This window comes from Protomyctophum bolini, assembly GCF_963924005.1.
Source record: "Protomyctophum bolini genome assembly, chromosome: 16".
NCBI lineage: Eukaryota > Metazoa > Chordata > Actinopteri > Myctophiformes > Myctophidae > Protomyctophum > Protomyctophum bolini.
The window spans coordinates 25,858,507-25,882,564 of record NC_137877.1 but is presented as its reverse complement, the minus strand read 5'-3'; positions in this window follow the sequence as shown (position 1 = coordinate 25,882,564).

Genomic DNA, 24,058 nt, shown 5'->3' with positions numbered 1-24,058 from the left:
ACATTTTTGTGTATTTTTATATAAAAAGTCCATAACATCATCGTTTTCAAGTGTCGAGGCCCACATCAATAAAAGCCAATAAAAATGAAGCTCACCCGTTTGATTCCCATTGCTGCATCATCCTAAAAACACAGCTGGTTTTGATTACAAACTACTCCGTTTTTAATCCCATTCAAGATGACACGCAGACAATGTATTAAGCCGAACACACACCGTCTGTGAACGCCGCGGGTCAAAACAGCCGCCTCCGTTATTTTCAATGAACCTATTATATGCCACACAGTGTGTGTGTGTGTGTGTGTGTGTGTGTGTGTGTGTGTGCGTGTGTGTGTGTGTGTGTGCGCGTGCGTGTGTGCATGTGTGCGTGTGTGTGTGAAGTAAACAGGCAAATTGACCAATGACAAAGCTTCTTAGGAACATCTTTGAATGCAGATTGTGGCCCCTAGATGTGTCACAGAGACTATTTTTTGGGGAGCGTTTTACCCATTGTTGGCTGTCTGAATACCACTTACCCTAACCCTATATTGCTTATAGCTACTTTAAATGAGTGAGTGCTGGTGATTTTTCTGTTTTGAATGAATAAGTCTGCTGTCTGCTGTTCTTGTTGTTATTCTAGAAGATGTGAGCAGACTCTGCTCACATCTTCTAGAATAACAAGAACACTATCGTTCAGATGCATTATGGAAGGTGTTACAGTACCTACATGAAATGGTCCTTTAGTAACTTTAACAAATGTATTATTGAGTCATTGATGGTGTAACTGTAAACTGCGTAATGAGAAGCTACCATAGACTTAATGTAAAACATTAGCAACAGTTCTTGTGTTAGTTTCAGTCAAACACTGATGTTGCTCACCTAGCTGGAGTGTGTACAAGTTCAGTGATGGAGCCATCTCCAGTACTCACCTAGCTGGAGTGTATTCAAGTTCAGTGATGGAGCCATCTCCAGTACTCACCTAGCTGGAGTGTATTCAAGTTCAGTGATGGAGCCATCTCCAGTACTCACCTAGCTGGAGTGTATTCAAGTTCAGTGATGGAGCCATCTCCAGTACTCACCTAGCTGGAGTGTATTCAAGTTCAGTGATGGAGCCATCTCCAGTACTCACCTAGCTGGAGTGTATTCAAGTTCAGTGATGGAGCCATCTCCAGTACTCACCTAGCTGGAGTGTATTCAAGTTCAGTGATGGAGCCATCTCCAGTACTCACCTAGCTGGAGTGTATTCAAGTACAGTGATGGAGCCATCTCCAGTACTCACCTAGCTGGAGTGTATTCAAGTTCAGTGATGGAGCCATCTCCAGTACTCAGCTTGCAGGTAGCATTGCCCTGCAACGGTCGGTAGAGCCACTTTATGCTGATGGTGATATTATCAAAGACAGCAGCCAGCTTGACCATTGATAATCTGAGTCCTGTGGGCAAGACATGTCCAAAGATGTGTGAGGTGCCCAAACCTTTCAGATGTGTGAGGTTCCCAAACCTTTCAGCTCAAGACCCAAAAAAATAAATTAGACCGAAACTATAGTGAAAATAGAAAGTCAAAGATAGCGTGCTTAATTGGCTTCCATTCCCTGGTCAGGCTAGAAGTGAAACCAAGAAGCCAGAGTAAGAAGTACTGTTTGTTGCCTATGGGATTGATTGCCTTTGTATCAGACAGATCTGCCGATTGGTTGTATCATTAGTGGCTGTAGCGATGGGGAAATGGACCCAATGCCCACACCTTGGCAGAACAGGATTTTTTTTCTTGCACCTTTACTACTTTAGAGTGGGACTGGAAGTAACAAGCAATCACCCAATGATGCTACTGACCGTATTTGCAGTGATAATCCACAGACAGGTAACTTCCTAGTCCAGGGCAGGGATCATCAAAGGAGATGACAGCTGCTACAGCCTGGCAGACCTGGTGTCCGTCACACTGACCTATAGGATAGACAAAACAAACAAGGCAGTGTCTGCTTTTGTTCTTAAGTCTCTTAAGGGCAAATTTTCCAAAATAGCTAAAACAGCATACACAAGCATGGATATGTTTTTGTATATTTGTTATAAATGGTACATGGTGCACTTTTATCCAAATCGCTTTACATAGTTTATGCATTACATTCACCCATTTCACACACACATTCATATGCGGAGGAAGGCACCAACCTGCTCATCGTGAGCAATTAGGGGTTCAGAGTCTTTTGTTCAGAGTTAGTGTCAAAGGACACTTTGACACTAACTCTGGGGGAGACCGGCTTCAAACTGGGAACGTTCCGCTTCCCATCCGGCCACTCTACCCCATAGCCACTGCCGCCCTCGCCCCCTTATACGACATAATATTCCTGGCTTAAGTGGTTATGTTACAATCTGGGCTATAGGGTAAGCAGTGACTGTCATTTTATGGTGCTACAGATTGACAACCCATACAGTTTTTCCCATATATATATATCTAAATCAATTATTGTGTCAATAAATTATTAACATAATTGAATTATTAACATAATTCAATAGTATTATTTATTTGACAGAGCATCAAATGTTTTATGGTCATGTTTCACCATGCTGGATGGCTTGGTTCCATCAATATTTTGGAAATCTCTATGGTGAAACATGAATGGGCTTTCAATCTGTGCCATCACAAAATGGCCACCACTGCTATGCCCAAGCCTAGACACAATAATACCAGGGGAAATCGATACCAAATTATCATAAGCTGTGGCCACTTTTCCACCAAAAGAGCTTTGGTTCTATAGAACTAGTTCCGTTCTAGATTCTTGGAACCATGGTGCTTTCACGGAACGGGCGGCCATATTTTGGTTCCCGTTCCGAAACTGTCAGGGTTCTGAATCAATACATTTTCAGTGAAAACACTCTGAACTGGTTCAATATTAGGCGGGGAAAATAATTCAACCAGGCCAACCCGTGGTGGAAAAGGGGCCTGTGAAAAACATTGGCAACAGATCCAACAGAGAGACAAGGTCCCTTGATTTAAAGGTTATGATAATGACCTGAAAACACTCAAATAAACAAGATTGACTGAATATTTCATGAATTAACATCAACAACACCACCATCAGTTCGGTGTCCTAATGCATAAAACACTTATGTAATGTACATTGTAAAGCGCTGTATGAATGCACCATTTACCATTCATGAACTGTACTTTGTAAATGGTTTACACAGGAGTACACGGTACACTCTCATCTCTATGCCTGCCATTCATACATGAAAGACATGCTTGCCTGTGAAATCCATGGGTCAATATTTACTTCAATGTGGTTTGATATATATCTTAGACTGTATTGAGGCTTAAATGTGTTCATTGTATGGCCTTGCATTTGATGAGGGTATCACCTGTTTCATATATTGGGTTTCTGCATGTCATAATATATCTAGCCCTTTTGTGGCATCCAGCAATCACCTCTTTCAATAAAGACCATTATTGAATTGCATTACAGCTTCTATAACCATGCAGAACCTTTTAGTGAAACTGTTTTTTTTAATCCATTGTTGAAGACAAAGTGGTTCTCTATTTCAATGGCTGCATTGAAAAGACCTACTGTTAAGGCAAAGAACTCTTGTGATTTGAGGAGTGTGCCTTTTTTGCTTTTGTGAAACGTTATCCTCATTGGTTACAGTTGGTTACTGTTTATTTCCTTTTTCCATTCTGACTTGTTTCTTGTATAAATATGTTACAAGATGTATTTATATCAACCACATGACATCCTTATTGCCCTAAACAAACATTAAATCACATAGACTTGGCTGCCATATGACGTAATCTTCAAAAGCCACATACTGGAGCAGTGGAGGGGCTCAAAAAGTAACATTTCTGGATAAAGTGATATATGAAATTGATTCCATGTAATCATTATGCAATTATTATCTTTAAAAGTCCAACAACGAAAGCAACAGATGGTCATAGTGTTTACCTTTTAATGAATGCGTAACTTTCAGCAAGCTACACTGATCCTTTGTGGACGTGGGTGAGGGAGTGAGGCCAGACCGACAGTAGTGGACAGTCTTACGACCGAAGAAGCCTCCCTCGATCTCTAATACTTGACCATCATCACACTGCAGAGTGACACTCTGACCTGCACACGCAATCCGTCTCCCAGACTCTACCACAGGGGAGGAAAGTATAAAGACAGAATTTTTTGTAGCTGCTTTAGGATTTCATTTCATAATCATTAATCATGTACACTTTGTACAGTATGGGCTAGATTTTGAAGGTGCGTTTTACCTATTACAGTAATATGAGCTGGGGGCGTGAGGTATGTCATATTGCAATTTTAAGCATGTTAAGAAGCGCTTTCGACACCCCGTGGAGTGCGCAAAACGGCCTTGAATTAGTCATGGGAGTGTTTAAGGCGTGTTTGAGAGTTACCCAATCAACATGTCCGTACTATTTTCTTTACCAGTCAGCTGATGTCACATACGGAATGCGCACTTTGGGGATCGTTATTATTACATTTCTTCAGGCTGGCACCATAGAAGACATGACATATGACTTTGTCACATTTGGGTTAATTATTCCTATTGCACTGCATGCTGTCACCTTTATGCCTCAAAATAAGTTGTTTCTATTGAGAAACACCAGTAAAATTATATTTTAATTTAAATTATAATTATATTATATTTGAAATGAGTAATGAGTTGAATGCGTGGTGCGTATGCCCGTGATGGTATGGTCTTCGCTCGTAGCATTTTATTGAAGAAGACTTGGATCGAGTGTGATACAGCGTATGAAAGCAAACCTCTCAAGGATTATGGAGATGTTTTTATTTATTTTTAAGGTTGAGAAATGAAATAATTATGGTCGTTTCTAATCTCAACCTTTCAAAAAGAATGGATGCGTCTTTTGCTGGCTGTTGCCATGTCTCATAGAAACAAGTAAATAGGTCTATAAAAATAATCCCAAAATAAGCGCATATAACAGGGGTCTGTAACCTATTTTAAATGAAGTGCCATGTTTTTATTTTCTAGATAGTGAGTCTGCTATATCCAGATTAATTTTAATGACACCACATTAAAATAAAAAACATATTTTGATTGTCCACAAATATAAAGTCCTTCCATATTTTTTAATATTTTCTTGCACATTGTTATAATGATCATTATATATCCGCCTGCAGTCAGAGTTCATAGTTTTAATGAATGAATGTGATTCATTGTGAGCTGGTAGATCTGCTATTTTCAAAAGTAACATTTTAATTACATTTTTGTATTAGCCGTCCTTAAGTTGGGCAAATGCATTAATCTGGGGATCCTTGACATGGGAATGTGCTGTGTGAGGATCACTGGTTTAAACAACATTAGGAGAAACCTTTAGAAACAAGAAAAGCAACCACAACTACCAATATTTACAAGCAACTTTACAGAAAAAGAAGCCGCTTATAATAAACAGACTTGGCAACACTCCAGCAGCGTCCCAGAGCCGCTCAAGTGTAAAATCAAACAGTGCTTTAAATTCTTTTTGCGTTTATGAGGTGCCTAGACCCACGTCTAATCGTTATGCGCAGGTCAAGGGGCTTAATAGCAAATTGCGCAAAGCGAAAATAATTAACATATGGACACTCCCACAATGTTAAAATATTCAGCAACGTCGTATTCCATATGTGTGTGCGTTCAACACGGGACGATAAGGCTTTCATAATACGATTGTGCGCAGAGCGAGGCCAATTTATGTATTACCACATGGTAAAACGCACCTTCAAAATCCAGCCCTATATGTTTAAGACATAAATAAACATACTAAACTGGCAGACAAACTGCAATTCTTGAGTACAGTTGCCTGTGGCCATCCAGCGGAAGGCTGAGTGTCTCAGAATGTGTCCACAGCCTGCTTCTGGCTGTGGGCTGCTCACCCAGTTGGAGTAGCTGATATGTGAACCATCCAGCCACGAAAGAGGACCTGCAGAGAAAACATTCCAACACTGACCAAAGTGTCGTCTCTGTCGGGGAGAACCTTGTAAATGCATATTGCATTAATGAATGCTGCCCTATTGTATACTGTATACTTGTATTTCAGCTATTTGCATTACCTTTGAAAAAATAAAACAAATTTGCATATAGGGATTAGCGCAAAATGAGGACGCCAGGATGCAAGTAGTTAACTCTTTCATTAGGTTATATATTTATTTAACAATGAATTGTATTAACGAGACCTTTAAAGATGGAGTGCCGTGATTTTTGTATTTTTTACAGTTTTTCATATGTTTATGAGGCCAATATGTTTACTTCATTAGTCCCCTTGGTGTGGTTGTTATGTGCAATGATGTCTGTATTCAGGGTTTCTTCCTGGAGGCCGAAACCTTGACAGTCAAACGTGCCAATAAAAGAAATAGTGATATAGTGACATCACACTATCATCCCATCCCCTTAACCCCTCGTCCTTTATCATACAACAGCAGCTGTGGGTGCGGCTTCAGTTCAGGTGGATCACCCCACCAGGCAAACCAGGCATACTTAATGAACTGGTGGGGGTGTCCACATAATAACGACATTTTAACAAATATCAAAATCTTCCTCCAGTGCCAATGGAACCTTCTATCCCAATTTTTATTTTATTTTATTAAATACATTTTCAAAAATAGACGATCTACAAGCTTGCATCACTCACTATGAGCTTGTAAATCAGATATTTTTGGTCACTCCTTTTTATAAAGCATTTTGAATTGCCTTGTTTAAATGTTGCCCTTCCGTGTAACACTATTGATAATAGTTATACTAGCTTACAAATTTAACCACAATTACTGCTTTAAATCTGTGCATGATGAGATCCATTACCATTATAGAGTGATCTTATAGACCTCATGGGAATAATGTTATAGTAAATCTCTTTTCGAGTTGGCTGTCTACCGACTACCGCTTACCTTTAACAACATCAAATTGTTGCAATCTCAGGTGTGGAGACGCCTCTGGTACTGCTCCTATCCACCAGTCCATTTCTGGGTCCAGGTGGTTTTGAAGGAAGTACTGGGTTTCTTCATTTGGGATGAAGGCGAGGTGACCCCCGGCCTGCTCACACCAAGCCTGGGCACCGGCAAAGGAACGCCGGAGAATCACAAACTCATAGCAAGAGTCTCCAAATGTCTCCCGGACCTCTGGGCAGGGAAGAAAATTATTTCTCTCATTCTCGGCACAAGAAAGGCAGCTGAGCGTCAACAGGAGAAGTACTGGAAGACCAGTGCTGTCCATCATTCCCCTATCTGCTGTCAGTTATTCCCAACTTTTGAAGGATAAACTCTACTCTAGACAGAGCATAGATCTCAGCATAGTAGATTGTCTACTCTGCACTTAATCAACGTTGTTGTTGCTGATATAGCTTGTATCCAGCGACTTGGTGCTTTTAAAGGGGACTGAATGAGCGTTTCTGGCGCACCTTGTTCTGGATATAACAATAGGCTGCCTAATAGTCTGCTTCTTTCAGAGACCTATGCACATTATCTCTGTACACAAACCTTGTCATGAATGGATGACAGCCTGCCTTCTATTATCAAGATCCAAACAGAGATAGATTGTGGTTACCTGTGAACCACATATGGGGGTTGGGTTTTTGTGCTAAATCGCTTATTTTCATCAAAATAAGTAGTAAAGTGTGCCGCTCAGGATACCATTTACATTATAAAGAGAGGATATAAAAAAATATAGATTTTTGAGCAATGGAAATAAGTAAATTACCATAACACCCCATAGCCCCATTCAATTCAATGCAATTCATTGAGGGCTTATGGTAGGGGAAATAGCCAATTACGCGCTTTTGCACAAAATAACACCAGGACCTCTTTGGTGGGGACGTAACAACTACAAATAAAGGTAAGAATGCCTTCTAGCATGGAGTTCTCCTTTAAAGTCTCCGGTAGGAGTGTGTTGCCCGAACGGCCAAGGCTCCAACAACAGTCAATAATGCAGTTTAAGGGTCCAGTACAGATTCAACAGTGCAAAAACAGGAAAAAACCAATAATCATACTAAAATTCAGCGAATGTCTGTCTGTCTGTCTGAATGTCCCTGACAGCACTTTCTCTCAACCTTGCCTGGCCCAATCACTCCCACTTCTCACACACAGGCATGGACCAGAATTATATGGAGGTCTTCCTGGAGCCCTTTTCCCACTTTCACACATTACTGATTTATAATGAATTTATTAGTGGATTAAAAAATGCACAAATGGGTCTTGCACTGTCAATATCACATGAATATGAATGCAAAGTAGCGGTCCATGTGTGGACAGGCTACCTGTCGCCGTTGTGCATGGTGAGATGTGTGCAAACCGTGTAGTTTATCAGGAGAAGAATACCAAAGGATGCAACATTAATTTATTAGTGAATTCACCTCGCACCCTCACACACCTGCGTCCCTTGGCGACACCTGCATCACAGGCCACCGTTCTCACCGTTACCCCACTGGCATGCTTCCTCTAGCTAGCGCTGCAACACAACAAATTGTGCCCTATACAATTTGGCGCCGCTGACTGTGTGTGTGCGTGTTGCATCGTTTGGTAGTCTTCTCCTGATAAACTACACGGTTTGCACACATCTCACCATGCACCGCGGCGACAGGTAGCCTGTCCACACATGGACCGCTACTTTGCATTCATATTCATGTCATATTTACAGTACTACGGCCTTCACAGTGTGTGTGTGTGTGTGTGTGTGTGTGTGTGTGTGTGTGTGTGTGTGTGTGTGTGTGTGTGTGTGTGCCAGGAGGCGGTGTGTGTGTGTGTGTGTGTGCGCGCGCGCACAAAGTGACCTCACAATCTCCGATCATCTTAATATATTTATATACGCTCCAAAAAGCGTTCATATTTTGCGGGACAGACGGATGAGGAGCAGAAATTAAGTGCCAGCATATCGATCCATTTATCACCACGGAGAGCGCCCTGGATGAGGAGATACGAGTCATTCATGGGAGTCAATGACAAGCTAATAGTTGCACACAGCGTTAGCATACGGCAAGCGAAAAGCGAAATGCCAAAAAAACAAATAGGAATCATTCTGAATATTCTTATCTCGCCCCGTGTCGTTTGGACGTCGCTAGGACGTCCACAGACGAACGCACCTCTCGGTTCCAATCCTTATGACGTTTCCAGACGATTTATGTACTAAATGTGCGCGCGCGTGTGAGAGGCACGCTAAACTGTCAACACTTCCACAATAAGCAACAATATAGCTGACTGTCAAACATCATTGTCCAATGTTCTTTCAGAGCAGTGGTTCTCAAACATTATGCATACAGTATACACAGCACATAACCCAAAGTCTGCAAATACTTTGAGTGTGCATATCCCCGGGTATGGACTAGTACTGAAAAATGAACTAAACACTTGACAAGAAATGTATCACAATGGATGCATTTATTTGAATTACTTACTCTCTTTACCTCCATCTTCAGTGTTTTCTGTTGAACCTGTTACAGATAAAAGAATATATATTTTTAGCATGTGTCCCCAATGCAAGCTGAAGCTAATCAGCACAATCCACACAAATTACCTTTAGAAAAGACTTCTTCATCTTTGCCACGATATCCTGCAGCATTACACAAGAAGGATCAGTTGACATTCACTCATGAACATGACTCATTAATTCACTTTACAATGATGTATCATGATAAATGTACCTCTTCCAGAACCTTCTCTTTCACCTTCTGTTCCACCTAAAAAGACATGTCATGTCATTACACTTACATCAAATTTTTGCAGTTACACTAACATAGAATTAATTCAGGAATACATTTTAATTATTTCTTCCCTTTTCAGGCAAGTAGAGCACAGTTAAAGCACAAAGCTAAAAAATGAAACTGCACACATACAACTATTTTCAAATGCATATTTTTTTTCCCAAAGTGAAAAGAACAAGGAATATTGATTTTAGACAAAATAGAGAAGATTGATGGCAGTGAGCAAACATTGCAGCTGCCTGTTTGCTAGTTGATAGTCAACCATTCCACAACCATCCGCCTCCATAAACTCCTGCACAGGAAGCGCTCATCCGTTCGTAATTTCAGGTCACGAAAATGTTTTTAAATATCTTTTGACATATATTTTTGAATTTCCATTTCTGCTAAGAAGCAAGCTATAGGCTTCAACTAATTTCAATACAGGACTTATTTATGTTGCAATTGTGAATTGAAGTGGCGCAGGTGGGACATCAGAAGCATTTGTCAGTCTGTCTCGAGTCGGTGGTGCAATGCAGACACTTTTTTCCACAGTCAATTTTGATTCTACAAGCTTGTTGTGGAATTTTCCAGATAGAGCTGACTTTAACAAACTTTATACCAATATTTACTAACATTACCAGAGAACTTAAGTTGGATTTTTAATAAAAGTATACCTTGACGGAAGCCACCTCTGCCACCTCTGCCTCCTCTTCCTCCACCTCCAAACCCTGGGAAGAAAAAATAATACAATCAGTTCAATAGCAAATCATTTATGGACAATCCAGTGGCCCAGTTCATCTAGTTTAATCCACCTCTCTCCTTAGTTACCTTCTGTAGATCCTCCATCATCTCCATCACTTCGACCTCCTCTGCTGCCTCCTGTCAAGTACAAATATTACCGTCATAAGCTGTAAGAACCCGATTTTACTGTGTATACTTAACTTCTTCCTTGCTTTATATTTCCTTTCAATTTTCAATGTCTATTTTTGGTTGTGGCTCTTTTGGAGCGGGACGTTTGAGAGGTGGGAGGGGTGACATAAGAACCACTGATTTCAATGGCTGTCTTGTTAAAGCATGTTTTCACATGGATTTCTTTCAATAAGCTACTTCACCAGTATGAATTATATGTAGATCAGCCACAGCCCGTCTCACCTCTGCCTCCTCGTCCTCTTCTCTCTCCTTCTTCACTGTGTCAACAGTCAACACCAATAATACTACGAGTACTTACCATTCCCCTTCTCATCAGCTCCTGCAAAACAAGGGCAAAAGTTTAGCTATATTTAAGCTATCAATGTGTTGTGAAATAATGTCACCGACACATACAGTACACGTACACGTACAGTATGGGCTTCATGAGACTTGAAAATAGAATTCCAGAATAATGTAATCTTGATTCATTCATACATTACAAGCATGTATAAGGGTTTAATGGTTTGAGTAAAACTACCGGTACAATTAGTTAATGTTACTGTATGGTGAAAGCAGAGCTGTTTTGACAGGCTTGCACATAAAAATTTATGTTTAATTGATTAATTCTGAAATACACCTTTCTCTTTTGCATTCATGCGTGCATGAAGAGTTTTCTGCCTTTGGCAGTATCAAGTGAAGAAGGATAGTAAAGAGGGAGAGAGATGGGGAGACACACGCAGCAAAGGTCGTCATGAACGGGACTCGAACACATGACGCCCTGGCAGGCCAGAGCCCATGTAGCATGAGCCTGGGCCACTTGGCCAGCGGGCATCCCTTGGCAACTGTCTTTACTTATCATGCGCAGTAATATCGATAGTATACCACATATTTGTATGCAGCCCAAATGTGTTCTTACCCGAGTCGCTCCTAAATCCTCCTCCTCGTCCTCCTCTGCCTCTTCCTCTTCCTCCACGACCTGTATAAAACACAGGCAACCTCAATTTGGTAAATGACATCTAATGCTGGATGTTTATTGTTGTGCTTAAGTTATTAACTATGTGTGTTATTTGACATATTGTGAAACCTTAGTTAACGAAGCCTAACAGAACTGTAATTTTTATTCATGCGCAAGCGTCCAACGCAATTAACTTGCCCCTTGAGACAGTAGTTCAATGGTTTTGAAATGTGGGACCCCCCCCCCATCTTGCATTTACCATAAAGTCAGAGCAAAGTGTAAGACATTCAACTACCAAAGCAATTGAGCTGATTCAGACATCATGCAACTATTATCAGGCCCAGTACCAGTGGTGGAGAACAAATTTAAGGAATCACATTTCCCATAACATACTTACCTCTGTCATTGTCATCCCCTCCTCCAAATCCTCCTTTCCAGGAGCTCCCTAAAATAAACATACATACATCAGTCACCGTTATGAACATAATTCAACTGATAACAATATTATATTAAGTCTGTTGAGCCCACTGTTACATACATAAAGGTACACCATCAAGTCAATGGTAGCAATGTTCTTTTTTTATGACTACTTTAAACAGTAAATGGCAATATACTATATATGAGTGTTATAGCAAAGGGTTCATTTTCAGTCATAGTTAAAAGAACAGTCAGGATTTTGCTGTGTAGCTATGCATAAACCCAATAAAGTACAGAGGTACAGTTTCATACAAAAGGATGCTAAAAACGTCGATAAACCAAGAAAGCGTTACGCCAGGACTCTACGACTCTGTGTGTGTGTGTGTGTGTGTGTGTGTGGGGGGGGGGGGGGGGGGCGCTACTCCACTGGACTCTGCTCCTCGGCTACTCCACTGGACTCTGCTCCTCTGATGATCCACTGGACTCGGCTCCTCGGCTACTCCACTGGACTCTGCTCCTCCGCTAATCCACTGGACTCTGCTCCTCCGCTAATCCACTGGACTCGGCTCCTCCGCTAATCCACTGGACTCGGCTCCTCCGCTAATCCACTGGACTCGGCTCCTCCGCTAATCCACTGGACTCGGCTGGACTCTGCTAATCCACTGGACTCGGCTGGACTCTGCTAATCCACTGGACTCGGCTGGACTCTGCTAATCCACTGGACTCGGCTGGACTCTGCTAATCCACTGGACTCGGCTCCTCCGCTAATCCACTGGACTCGGCTCCTCCGCTAATCCACTGGACTCGGCTCCTCCGCTAATCCACTGGACTCGGCTCCTCCGCTAATCCACTGGACTCGGCTGGACTCTGCTAATCCACTGGACTCGGCTGGACTCTGCTAATCCACTGGACTCGGCTGGACTCTGCTAATCCACTGGACTCGGCTGGACTCTGCTAATCCACTGGACTCTGCTGGACTCTGCTAATCCACTGGACTCGGCTCCTCCGCTAATCCACTGGACTCGGCTCCTCCGCTAATCCACTGGACTCGGCTCCTCCGCTAATCCACTGGACTCGGCTCCTCCGCTAATCCACTGGACTCGGCTCCTCCGCTAATCCACTGGACTCGGCTGGACTCTGCTAATCCACTGGACTCGGCTGGACTCTGCTAATCCACTGGACTCGGCTGGACTCTGCTAATCCACTGGACTCGGCTGGACTCTGCTAATCCACTGGACTCGGCTCCTCCGCTAATCCACTGGACTCGGCTCCTCCGCTAATCCACTGGACTCGGCTCCTCCGCTAATCCACTGGACTCGGCTCCTCCGCTAATCCACTGGACTCGGCTCCTCCGTTAATCCACTGGACTCGGCTGGACTCTGCTAATCCACTGGACTCGGCTGGACTCTGCTAATCCACTGGACTCGGCTGGACTCTGCTAATCCACTGGACTCGGCTGGACTCTGCTAATCCACTGGACTCGGCTCCTCCGCTAATCCACTGGACTCGGCTCCTCCGCTAATCCACTGGACTCGGCTCCTCCGCTAATCCACTGGACTCGGCTCCTCCGCTAATCCGCTAATCCACTGGACTCGGCTCCTCCGCTAATCCACTGGACTCGGCTCCTCCGCTAATCCACTGGACTCGGCTGGACTCTGCTAATCCACTGGACTCGGCTGGACTCTGCTAATCCACTGGACTCGGCTGGACTCTGCTAATCCACTGGACTCGGCTGGACTCTGCTAATCCACTGGACTCGGCTAAACTCTGCTAATCCACTGGAATCGGCTCCTCCGCTAATCCACTAAGCTCGGCTCCTCCGCTAATCCACTGGACTCGGCTCCTCCGCTAATCCACTGGACTCGGCTCCTCCGCTAATCCACTGGACTCGGCTCCTCCGCTAATCCACTGGACTCGGCTGGACTCCGCTAATCCACTGGACTCGGCTGGACTCCGCTAATCCACTGGACTCGGCTGGACTCCGCTAATCCACTGGACTCGGCTGGACTCCGCTAATCCGATGGACTCGGCTGGACTCCGCTAATCCACTGGACTCGGCTGGACTCCGCTAATCCACTGGACTCGGCTGGACTCCGCTAATCCACTGGACTCGGCTGGACTCTGCTAATCCACTGGACTCGGCTCCTCCGCTAATCCACTGGACTCGGCTCCTCCGCTAATCCACTGGACTCGGCTCCTCCGCTAATCCACTGGACTCGGCTCCTCCGCTAATCCACTGGACTCGGCTCCTCCGCTAATCCACTGGACTCGGCTCCTCCGCTAATCCACTGGACTCGGCTACTCCGCTAATCCACTGGACTCGGCTCCTCCGCTAATCCACTGGACTCGGCTCCTCCGCTAATCCACTGGACTCGGCTGGACTCTGCTAATCCACTGGACTCGGCTGGACTCTGCTAATCCACTGGACTCGGCTCCTCCGCTAATCCACTGGACTCGGCTCCTCCGCTAATCCACTGGACTCGGCTCCTCCGCTAATCCACTGGACTCTGCTAATCCACTGGACTCGGCTGGACTCTGCTAATCCACTGGACTCGGCTGGACTCTGCTAATCCAATGGACTCGGCTGGACTCTGCTAATCCACTGGACTCGGCTGGACTCTGCTAATCCACTGGACTCGGCTCCTCCGCTAATCCACTGGACTCGGCTCCTCCGCTAATCCACTGGACTCGGCTGGACTCTGCTAATCCACTGGACTCGGCTCCTCCGCTAATCCACTGGACTCGGCTCCTCCGCTAATCCACTGGACTCGGCTCCTCCGCTAATCCACTGGACTCGGCTCCTCCGCTAATCCACTGGACTCGGCTCCTCCGCTAATCCACTGGACTCGGCTCCTCCGCTAATCCACTGGACACGGCTCCTCCGCTAATCCACTGGACTCGGCTCCTCCGCTAATCCACTGGACTCGGCTGGACTCTGCTAATCCACTGGACTCGGCTGGACTCTGCTAATCCACTGGACTCGGCTCCTCCGCTAATCCACTGGACTCGGCTCCTCCGCTAATCCACTGGACTCGGCTCCTCCGCTAATCCACTGGACTCGGCTCCTCCGCTAATCCACTGGACTCGGCTGGACTCTGCTAATCCACTGGACTCGGCTGGACTCTGCTAATCCGCTGGACTCTGCTAATCCACTCGATTCGGCTGGACTCTGCTAATCCACTGGACTCGGCTGGACTCTGCTAATCCACTGGACTCGGCTGGACTCTGCTAATCCACTGGACTCGGCTCCTCCGCTAATCCACTGGACTCGGCTCCTCCGCTAATCCACTGGACTCGGCTCCTCCGCTAATCCACTGGACTCGGCTCCTCCGCTAATCCACTGGACTCGGCTGGACTCTGCTAATCCACTGGACTCGGCTGGACTCTGCTAATCCACTGGACTCGGCTGGACTCTGCTAATCCACTGGACTCGGCTGGACTCTGCTAATCCACTGGACTCGGCTGGACTCTGCTAATCCACTGGACTCGGCTCCTCCGCTAATCCACTGGACTCGGCTGGACTCTGCTAATCCACTGGACTCGGCTGGACTCTGCTAATCCACTGGACTCGGCTGGACTCTGCTAATCCACTGGACTCGGCTGGACTCTGCTAATCCACTGGACTCGGCTGGACTCTGCTAATCCACTGGACTCGGCTCCTCCGCTAATCCACTGGACTCGGCTGGACTCTGCTAATTCACTGGACTCGGCTGGACTCTGCTAATCCACTGGACTCGGCTGGACTCTGCTAATCCACTGGACTCGGCTGGACTCTGCTAATCCACTGGACTCGGCTGGACTCTGCTAATCCACTGGACTCTGCTAATCCACTGGACTCGGCTGGACTCTGCTAATCCGCTGGACTCTGCTAATCCACTGGACTCGGCTGGACTCTGCTAATCCACTGGACTCGGCTCCTCCGCTAATCCACTGGACTCGGCTCCTCCGCTAATCCACTGGACTCGGCTCCTCCGCTAATCCACTGGACTCGGCTGGACTCTGCTAATCCACTGGACTCGGCTGGACTCTGCTAATTCACTGGACTCGGCTGGACTCTGCTAATCCACTGGACTCGGCTGGACTCTGCTAATCCACTGGACTCGGCTGGACTCTGCTAATCCACTGGACTCGGCTGGACTCTGCTAATCCACTGGACTCGGCTGGACTCCGCTAATCCACTGGACTCGGCTGGACTCCGCTAATCCACTGGACTCGGCTGGACTCCGCTAATCCACTGGACTCGGCTGGACTCCGCTAATCCACTGGACTCGGCTGGACTCCGCTAATCCACTGGACTCGGCTGGACTCCGCTAATCCACTGGACTCGGCTGGACTCTGCTAATCCACTGGACTCGGCTCCTCCGCTAATCCACTGGACTCGGCTCCTCCGCTAATCCACTGGACTCGGCTCCTCCGCTAATCCACTGGACTCGGCTCCTCCGCTAATCCACTGGACTCGGCTGGACTCTGCTAATCGACTGGACTCGGCTGGACTCTGCTAATCCACTGGACTCGGCTGGACTCTGCTAATCCACTGGACTCGGCTGGACTCTGCTAATCCACTGGACTCGGCTGGACTCTGCTAATCCACTGGACTCGGCTGGACTCTGCTAATCCACTGGACTCGGCTGGACTCTGCTAATCCACTGGACTCGGCTCCTCCGCTAATCCACTGGACTCGGCTCCTCCGCTAATCCACTGGACTCGGCTCCTCCGCTAATTCACTGGACTCGGCTGGACTCTGCTAATCCACTGGACTCGGCTGGACTCTGCTAATTCACTGGACTCGGCTGGACTCTGCTAATCCACTGGACTCGGCTGGACTCTGCTAATCCACTGGACTCGGCTGGACTCTGCTAATCCACTGGACTCGGCTGGACTCTGCTAATCCACTGGACTCGGCTGGACTCTGCTAATCCACTGGACTCGGCTGGACTCTGCTAATCCACTGGACTCGGCTGGACTCTGCTAATCCACTGGACTCGGCTCCTCCGCTAATCCACTGGACTCGGCTCCTCCGCTAATCCACTGGACTCGGCTTCTCCGCTAATCCACTGGACTCGGCTCCTCCGCTAATCCACTGGACTCGGCTCCTCCGCTAATCCACTGGACTCGGCTCCTCCGCTAATCCACTGGACTCGGCTCCTCCGCTAATCCACTGGACTCGGCTCCTCCGCTAATCCACTGGACTCGGCTCCTCCGCTAATCCACTGGACTCGGCTCCTCCGCTAATTCACTGGACTCGGCTGGACTCTGCTAATCCACTGGACTCGGCTGGACTCTGCTGGACTCTGCTAATCCACTGGACTCGGCTGGACTCTGCTAATCCACTGGACTCGGCTGGACTCTGCTAATCCACTGGACTCGGCTGGACTCTGCTAATCCACTGGACTCGGCTGGACTCTGCTAATCCACTGGACTCGGCTCCTCCGCTAATCCACTGGACTCGGCTCCTCCGCTAATCCACTGGACTCGGCTCCTCCGCTAATCCACTGGACTCGGCTCCTCCGCTAATCCACTGGACTCGGCTCCTCCGCTAATCCACTGGACTCGGCTGGACTCTGCTGGACTCTGCTAATCCACTGGACTCGGCTGGACTCTGCTAATCCACTGGACTCGGCTGGACTCTGCTAATCCACTGGACTCGGCTGGACTCTGCTAATCCACTGGACTCGGCTCCTCCGCTAATCCACTGGACTCGGCTGGACTCTGCTAATCCACTGGACTCGGCTGGACTCAGCTAATCCACTGGACTCGGCTGGACTCCGCTAATCCACTGGACTCGGCTGGACTCCGCTAATCCACTGGACTCGGCTCCTCCGCTAATCCACTGGACTCGGCTCCTCCGCTAATCCACTGGACTCGGCTCCTCCGCTAATCCACTGGACTCGGCTCCTCCGCTAATCCACTGGACTCGGCTCCTCCGCTAATCCACTGGACTCGGCTCCTCCGCTAATCCACTGGACTCGGCTGGACTCTGCTAATCCACTGGACTCGGCTGGACTCTGCTAATCCACTAGACTCGGCTGGACTCTGCTAATCCACTGGACTCGGCTGGACTCTGCTAATCCACTGGACTCGGCTGGACTCTGCTAATCCACTGGACTCGGCTGGACTCTGCTAATCCACTGGACTCGGCTGGACTCTGCTAATCCACTGGACTCTGCTCCTCCGCTAATCCACTGGACTCTGCTCCTCCGCTAATCCACTGGACTCTGCTCCTCCGCTAATCCACTGGACTCTGCTCCTCCGCTAATCCACTGGACTCGGCTCCTCCGCTAATCCACTGGACTCGGCTCCTCCGCTAATCCACTAGACTCGGCTCCTCCGCTAATCCACTAGACTCGGCTCCTCCGCTAATCCACTGGACTCGGCTCCTCCGCTAATCCACTGGACTCGGCTCCTCCGCTAATCCACTGGACTCGGCTCCTCCGCTAATCCACTGGACTCGGCTCCTCCGCTAATCCACTGGACTCGGCTCCTCCGCTAATCCACTGGACTCTGCTGATCCACTGGACTCGGCTGGACTCTGCTAATCCACTGGACTCGGCTGGACTCTGCTAATCCACTGGACTCTGCTGGACTCTGCTAATCCACTGGACTCGGCTCCTCCGCTAATCCACTGGACTCGGCTCCTCCGCTAATCCACTGGACTCGGCTCCTCCGCTAATCCACTGGACTCGGCTCCTCCGCTAATCCACTGGACTCTGCTGATCCACTGGACTCGGCTCCTCCGCTAATCCACTGGACTCGGCTCCTCCGCTAATCCACTGGACTCGGCTCCTCCGCTAATCCACTGGACTCGGCTCCTCCGCTAATCCACTGGACTCGGCTCCTCCGCTAATCCACAGGACTCGGCTGGACTCTGCTAATCCACTGGACTCGGCTCCTCCGCTAATCGACTGGACTCGGCTCCTCCGCTAATCCACTGGACTCGGCTCCTCTGCTAATCCACTGGACTCGGCTCCTCTGCTAATCCACTGGACTCGGCTCCTCTGCTAATCCACTGGACTCGGCTCCTCTGCTAATCCACTGGACTCTGCTAATCCACTGGACTCTGCTCCTCTGCTAATCCACTGGACTCTGCTCCTCTGCTAATCCACTGGACTCTGCGACTCTGCTAATCCACTGGACTCTGCTCCTCTGCTAATCCACTGGACTAAAAAACATTATTTAGCACCATGTTCGAATGCCCCCACCCCCATGTAAAAAATAGATAAAAATCACTAAAACGAAAGAACGCAGCAAATGAAAGAAAATGTACACTCATGTTTTACTTTCTCTAATAACCTACTGTAAAACATGAACCTTGGTTGAAAAAAGTTAAAGTAAAAGTATCAATAGTGCTGTATAGAAATACTGTTTCTGTGAATGTCCAGAATTTAAAATGTACTTCAGCAAAACTACAAAAGTATTGCCTATTGAAAAATAGCAGACCTAGAAGCTCGAAGCGCGGCACTCGGTGCCACGCTTCGAGCTTGTAGGTCTGCTATTTTTGAAAAATCATGAAAATGTGGTGCAAATCTTTTAATGTATATTATTTCAGAGCGAACGTTTTTAACTAAAATCTTTGCTTATGGGTGGGGGGGGGTTGTCACTGGAAAAACATATTTTCAGATCGGGGTCGGCGGCCAATTACATATATTTTTGGGGGTCCTTGGCATGAAAATGTTTGAGAACGACTGACATAGAAACATGGGCTTTTCAGAAAACTGTCAGGATTTAGAAGGCATTTGTAGTCCTCAGGTCTATGTGGTTAATGTATGTTTTGTAATAAATAATAAATAATCTGCAAAGTAACTAGTAACTAATGTTTTCAAATAAATGTAGTGGAGGTAAAAGTATAATATTTGGATCCGAGATGTAGTGGTTAGTACTAGTAGAAGTAAAAGATATTGGGGGAAAAACTCAAGTGCAACTACCTCAAAATGACCGGAAGTACTCAAATTCCCTCGAAAACTGTTTTTAACATTGTAGTAACCTTGCAAAAACATTGTAACGCTAATGACATTGTAACACTGTAATAACATGATTGTAACATTGTAACAACACACTCACCGGTCTGCCGGGTCCACAGGCCGGGGAGAGGCAGGGAGCCAAATCTGTACCTCTCCCCCCCGCTGTTCTGAGGAGGGTTCCAAGAGCAGCAGGCATCATTCTCCTGTAAAAACAAACAAAAAAAGTAAATATATTATAAAACTAGAACTGCACTCTGCCGAGTGCATACTTGCTTGTTGCACACTAGTAGGCCATAAATGGCCTACTAGTGCGCAAGCAGAGCACGCAAGTACTTTCGACCGCTGGAAACTATCACATCTCAGTATCTCTGTGAAGGAACGTTTGAAATGTATAATCATTACGTGTAACTATTTGTAACTACTTTTTTACAGAAAAATGAATCATTGATATGTGATGAAAAAAAAGGTATATAAACTGGTATATAAACTAAAATATATTATACAGTATAATTATTTTATTACTTATTGTAAATTGTCAATTGTTTTAAATGTATTTCATTTAGTACTATAGTGATATTAATACTAAATCATGATCAGAGTAATATGTGTCTCTAACTTCAATTTCTGTAATAATACTTTCAAATTTGTTGAAATATACATGATCTAAAATACTTCCGAAATCTGTAGTTGGATTTGTATCTCAGTGATGACGTAAGAGAAATGGTCATCTGTGTAATCTGGTCCCACCAGATACCACATTACGTCATCGTTGAGAGCTGGGACCAGAGTACACGGTGTGTATATGTATGACTAGCTCTCAGTGATGACGTAAGAGATATGGTCATCTGTGTAGTCTGGTCCCAGCAGACCAGGCACAGATTTACAAATTACAAATCACATTACAACTACATACAGAGTATGTAGTTGTAATTTGATTAGCAGTATACTGTGGTTACTTGGTTCCAAAAAGTGAAGCCAAGTTTTTTTCAACCGTAAGTCTGTGCCTGGTTTGCTGGGACCAGTTACAACATTACGTCATCGTTGAGAACTGGGACCAGAGTACATGGTGTGTATATGTATGACTAGCTCTCAGTGATGACGTAAGAGATATGGTCATCTGTGTAGTCTGGTCCCAGCAGACCAGGCACAGATTTACAAATTACAAATCACATTACAACTACATACAGAGTATGTAGTTGTAATTTGATTAGCAGTATACTGTGGTTACTTGGTTCCAAAAAGTGAAGCCAAGTTTTTTTCAACCGTAAGTCTGTGCCTGGTTTGCTGGGACCAGTTACAACATTACGTCATCGTTGAGAACTGGGACCAGAGTACATGGTGTGTATATGACGTAATGTTGTAACTTGTAACTAGTCCCAGCAAACCAGGCACAGACTTACGGTTGAAGAAAACTTGGCTTCACTTCGAAGAGACCAAGCGAAATGATTACTTGCGTGCTCTGCTTGCGCAAGTAAAGATCAGACCCGTCTGAAGTGAGTGGTACTGTACTGTACTGTACTGTACTGTACTGTACTGTACTGTACTGTACTGTACTGTACTGTACTGTACTGTACTGTACTGGGCAAGCACTCCTCCCTTGCCTGTGTGTCTGTGTATTAGGCTGTGCAACAGTGACACTTTGTGGTGAACAAACGCTATAACACTATATCGTGCTCGGACACAGGGATCCAGGAACACAGCCACACACATAGCCGTCTATAAAATCACACCCGTGTGAAGTGAGGGGCGCTCATCATCATCATCATTGTACATCATCAAGACTGGTGGTCCCTTAGTTGATCAAAATAACAATTCTTCTACATTCTCTAATTGTGTGGACTTTAAGTGATGCAGATATTTAACAATAATTTAACTCTTGAGAGCGTAAAATGATATTGGTATCATTTTACGCTCTCAAGAGTTAAAGATCTAATAAGGGTACATTTGGTTACCAACTCATTTAGCTGGGGACCCCCTCAAGGACCACTGGTGGTCCCCGGATCACTGGTTGAGACCTACAGTTTTAGATCATTACTACAAAACAACAACCACATTAAGCCCTATATACACTTCGGCCATTTGAAAATTGCTGATCTACAAGCATGCGATGCGACACATTGTGAGTTTGTAGATCTGCCATTTTTCAAAAATATTTGTATACAATTTATACATTTGATAACTTGTGTGAAATGGGACATTCTGCATAGTAATTGCGACCGTAGATTACTATGAAAACCTGCAAAACCCGTGGCTCCATCATGCCTTGTGACACAAGTAGTGAGGACAGAGCGATACGGAGGCTGCCATGACACTCCATATATAGGCATTGCATTGAGACTGGATTACCCAGAAGCCCTGAGAATTAAGCCATTTTAGACCAGAGGACGATTCTACGAATGCCTTCTAAATCCTGACAGTTTTTTGAAAAACCTATGTTTCTATGTCAGTGGTGTTTAACCTTTTTCACGTCAAGGACCCCCAGAATTATCTGTATTTGGCCGTGGACGCCCATCAGAAAATATGTTGTTCCAGGGACCAGGGACCAGCAAAGATTTGAGTTAAAAACGTTCGCCCGGAAAGAATATATATTCCAAATTTGCGCCACATTTTCAAGATCTTTCAAAAACAGCAGATCTACAAACTCGTAGCACGGCACCAAGTGCCGGGCTATGTGCTTGTAGATCTGCTATTTTTCAATATTTAGCTAAAGAATAACCTAATGCTTAATAACGAGTGCTTCCAAACTAACACTAAAAAAAAAAGAATCGGACACGTCTGAAGTGAGTCTGGCCTGTGTGTGTCTGTGTGTTAGGCTGTGCAACAGTGACACTTTTCTGTGCTCGGACACAGCCAGGGACACAGGGACAGACAGACCCAGGGAACCAGCTACACACAACTGTCTATAGGAGTGGTTGCGCCACTCAAAAATATCACAGCACAGTTTTTCTTGACAGAAAGTAGCTCATAACATGTTTACGGTGGATTTTTGGGAAACAAAAGCTTTTCAGATTGAAAGAGGATAATTCAAGCTTGCCCTACTACAGCTGCAATGTTGGTGAGTTTAACGTCGTTCAATACAAGCAGATCGTAAATGCAATTTGGACCAATGGGAAGTCAATGGAGGGCATTGCAACTCTACAGTCATCGCATGGTATTGTTAAGTGTTGCAAATTGTGGCTAAATGACTCTTAATCATGAAGGAATTTCCAAACTGATTCCACTATATTTCAAAGGCCCAATTAATTCCGAAATGAATTAAAAAAAAAGAATCAGACCCGTCTGAAGTGAGTGGTACGGTACTGTACTGTAAAAGCCATCCTCCCGTTAAACTTTCCGACAAACTCCGGTAAACTCCCGAATTGTACCATCACACCTGTATATTACCGTATATTAACTGTATATGCCTGCTAAATACAGTGCCCATAATTGCACGTTAACTCCTCTTTTCATGCAGTGTGACTCAGGGGGGTGTGTTGGCCGCAATTTGCAACTCAAATTGCAATTTGCAACGATTAATCACATTTGTTTAAATAATGTGATGAATCTAGAGTTGCAATACCCTCCATTGACTCCCCACTACAAATTGCTTTTGTGATCTGCTTGTATTAAAGGACGTTGAACTCAACATCATTGCAGCTGTAGGTTTTTATTAACAGGTCGTGCTGTAGCCCTGGTCCAGGGCTTACAGCGAGTCTCTCTCTGACGCCCTGTGGAAGTCCCTTCCGCAGCCCTCTGGTGATATTCTCACTCCCGTGCGCGGGTTTTCAAATCCCAGCAAATAAACAAAACGACGTAACTACTCACAGAAACAAAGCCTGCTAGACCTTGGTAAAAGTCTATTCTCGTAGCTGGGAAGCGTCTCAGGTCCCCAGTTTCTCTCTAAAATCATGTAAAATGCACTATTTTAATCATTAAATAAAATGAATCCAACCAGATCGGCGCAGGCAAAACCCGGAAATGCCATAGTAGAAGAAATGACTCTGCCCGGTGAATTCAGGGTAGATTGCGTTATTAAAATGTGCATTTTAGAGAGAAACTGGGGACCTGAGACGCTTCCCAGCTACGAGAATAGACTTTTACCAAGGTCTAGCAGGCTTTGTTTCGGTGAGTAGTTATGTCGTTTTGTTTATTTGCTGGGATTTGAAAACCTGCGCACGGGAGTGAGAATATCACCAGAGGGCTGCGGAA